At 35.0% G+C, this 3963-nt stretch overlaps 1 pseudogene; it reads right to left on the bottom strand.

Moving 5' to 3' along the window:
• Window positions 1-688: 688 nt before the first annotated feature.
• On the bottom strand, window positions 689-1398 carry LOC132212743 (protein SPO16 homolog; annotated as a pseudogene).
• Window positions 1399-3963: the final 2565 nt, after the last annotated feature.

The raw sequence follows: 3963 nt of genomic DNA on the forward strand, positions 1-3963 counted from the left end.
TCCTTCAGTGATTCCTCTGATGGAACTGAGCAAAGTAAATTGAAAAACTGCTAGAAAGGATTTACAATTCTAGATACCATAAAGAGCATTTGTGATTTATTAGAAAATGTCACAATATTAACCTTAACAGGAATTTGAGAAGTTGATTCCAACTCTCACGGCTGACTTTGAGGGTTTCAAGACTTCATTGGAGAAAGTAACTGCAGATGTGGAGGAAACAGCAAGTAGAATTAGAAGTAGAGCCTGGAGATGTTATTGAACTGTTGCTATTTTACAATAAAACTTCAACAATGAGCAGTTACTTCTTATGGAAGAACAAAGAAAAGTGCTTTCTTAAGATGATGTCTACTCTTAGTGAAGATGCTGTTATTGAAAGCATCTTCAATGAGGTTATTGAAATGGCAATAAAAGATTTAGAATATTACATGAACTTAGATGATAAAGCAGTGTCAGAATGTGAGAAGACTGACTCTAATTTTGAAAGTTCTACTGTGAGCAAAATACTATCAAATAGCATAAAATACTATAGAGCTATTGTCTGTGAAAGGAACAATCAATTGATGCTGCAAACTGCATTGTTGTCTTATTTTTTATTTGTTTAATTTATTTTATACATATATATTTGAACATTATAATTCAACAAGTCTAATTTTAATAATCTTCCAAAAGAACACTTATAATTGATACTCTAATTTAGGTTAAATGAGTCACTGAGATTTATCTGTTGATGTGTTTTCCAAACAGGACTCTGCTCAATGATGTAAGCTTTAGTTGTTATCATTCTGTAGCAGATGCTATCTATGTATGGTTTGGAAGTGATCTTAGCTATAGTGCACATAAGATCAATAGCATTACTGTGTTGTGTACTGATAGTATCCATAAGTTACTACCCAGGAATCTCTGCTGAATCCTGAACATCAGTTTCCATTCCTCGAGTCCATGGAGGGCAGACAGCAGACAGAATCAAAAAACTGTTTTGGTGAATGTTAATAAACTTCTCAATTTTGGCTAGAAATATTTCTTCAGCTGACATAAAGCATTCTTTAGCATCCATCAATAAAAATGCAACCCAGTACGAGAAAATATAATTGATCCATTTTCCACTGAAGCTGAACACCGAACCTTGTGACTTCGGTTTTCCGGGGCAGTTGCAATTTCACATCTCTTAAGAGATGAACTAATAACAATGGTGGTTGTCCACTTTATATTTTCTTTTTCAGCACTTTCAGCCATCTGTCTTTGGATCAATCCGTTTTCTAATGATACCACAAACAGATCGGTAGGTCCTTGAAGCCAGCTCGCTGCTCCCAAGCTTCCAGAACCTTCTGTTGGAGCAAGAAGCGCTGCTGGCGGAGCAGAGAGGCCGAGAGCCTCTCTAGCCCACCGAGCGCCTTCTCCACTCTTTTCACACTGTTGTCTTATTTTAAGAAATTGTCACAGCCACCCCAACCTTCAGCAACCACCAACCTAATCAATCAGCAAACATCAACACGGAAGCAAAACCCTCCATCAGCTCAAAGGATTGTGACTTCCTGAAGGCTCAGATGATAGCATTTTTGAGCAATAAAGTCTATTTAGTTCAGGTACATGCATTGGTTTTTTTAGACATAATGCTATAGGCAATTAATAGACTAAAGTTTAGTGTAAACATAACTTTTATATGCATTGGGAAATAAAAGAAATTCATGCACCTCACTTTATTATGATTTTCATTTTATTGTAGTGGTCTAGAACTAAATCTGTAATATCTCTGAGGTATGCCTGTGTTACTGCTATTTTTATTAAATTTCCTAGTTAAATATAGGCATGCATCAATTAACAACAGGATTACAATCTCAGGAGTACGGTGTTAGGTGACTTTATTGTATGACTATTACAGTGTGCATTTACACAAACTGAGATTGTATAACCTACTGTATATCTAGTTTATATGATATAGCCTATTACTCCTGGACTACAAATCTATACAGCATTTTACTACAGTGAATAATGTAGTTAACTGTAGCATAACTGTAAGTACCTGTGTATCTAAATATAGAAAAGTACAGTAAAAATACATGAATTAGTAGCAGTTTTTATTATCGTTATCAAGTATTATGCACTGTACATAGTTGTATTGCTATACTTTTATACAAGTGGCAGCTCAGTAGGCTTATTTACATGTGGATCACATTTCTGACAGCAACGATGTCACTAGGTGATAGACATTTTTTAGCTCCATCATAATCTTATAGGACCACCATGGTATATGTGATTTATCATTAACCAAAACAGTTATGCAATACATGACAATAATATATCTATATATATAAAAGCCTAGCGACCGTCCAACCGTTCAACCATCCGACTGGTAGCTATGACGTGCAATGACCACCAAGGGGCAGATGGTCCAACCGATAGCTATGATGTGCACTGACCACCAGGGGGCAGATGCCCAACGTAGGAGCTGCCAAGCTGCAGTGACTTGGCAGCTGAGGTTCTCAGGTGATGCACCCAGAACCAGAGAGGAGGGAGCCTGATTCCAGGATGCATCACCTGAGAACTGCCCTCTTGCAATCCAGGTCCCCTCGGGAGATGTCAGAGAGCCGGTTTTGGCCCAATCCCTGCAGGCCAGGCCAAGGGACCCCACTGGTGCACGTATTGCACTGGGCCTCTAGTTTTTATATAAAGTGTAACCAGTAGAGTAAACTGAATAAAAGGTTCTATTTATGCAATTTCAGTGAACCTGTAATTTTTCAGGATAAAAAGTTTTTGAAAAGTCACATTTGTGGATACCCAAAATCAAAATGTAACAGGGATTATATCATGGATTCTGCTCATTAAAGTTCTAAGAAATTTCTCAATTTGCATTTTTACATAGAGTAAAGTTAAATGTTTTGGACTTGATTGAGCAAACAGTATATATCTAACAACATACATTGGTAATGATGGCGATTACATAATTTGATGCTGTGTTCTTCTTAACAACAATGAAAAAGGCTCTACTGATAGTGATCTGCCTTGAATAAAATTGTGAAAGAAAGTAAATTATTTTCACAACTCCTAAAACAATAAGAAAAATAATGTGTAAGTTGAAGTGTCTGAATCTCAGAAGGAATTAAGGGGGAGAATCAGAACCTAGGCCTCGGTGGAACAATGCACTCCTGAATATATGAGGCAGAATTTGCTTGATAGATAAGGTTCAGAAAAGCATGTTTAGTTAAATCACCCTTTCTATACCTTCAAATTCATTCATAGCCTTAATGTCTAAATTAGCAAATAAAAATATTATTATTAAATTCAAAGAAGTAGACAAAATATGACAATGTGAGACTAAGGAAAGCAAAATAAATGAATTAGCAATGAGAATAAAAATTAAATTCACAAATTTGAATGCCAAAACATGGTATATTTAATAATGAAAACTTTAACCTCTTCTTAAAATAGCATACAGTTAAATGTCTAACCACTAGAAAATGCAAAACATTTTAAAACTAAACAAGGTAATTGTAAAGATCATTTAAAAATAATATGTGAAAATAGAAAAACTCTGAAAAAGAATAATGAGGGGTGACTAGTTCAGTCATAGGTTAACAGATAATAAAATGTTGCAGTAGCTCAAAAATTTGATCTTATTGCATTAAAAGACTTAATTGAACTGAATATGGAATCCAGTGGCATTTTTTAAAAGGAGTTCAGTATATGATAAAGTTGGCTTTTCAATTAGTGGCAAAATTGGTTTTACCAAGAGGAAAACATGTATGTATGGTATACATATGTATATATTCTTGGGACAACTGGTTAGCCATGTGATAAAACATAAATGCATCTTTATCTCACTCTGTATGCCAAAATATATCCCAGGTGATGCAGAAATTTAAATATAAAATAGTGGAACCATGAAAGCGGTAACAGAAAAAGAAAGGAATGTTTAATATTCTTGGAATGAAATCCCTGAAGCCATAAACAAACAGTAAAATGCTA

The sequence above is a fragment of the Myotis daubentonii genome, chromosome 11 (genome assembly GCF_963259705.1).
Source record: "Myotis daubentonii chromosome 11, mMyoDau2.1, whole genome shotgun sequence".
NCBI classification, from domain to species: Eukaryota; Metazoa; Chordata; class Mammalia; order Chiroptera; family Vespertilionidae; genus Myotis; species Myotis daubentonii.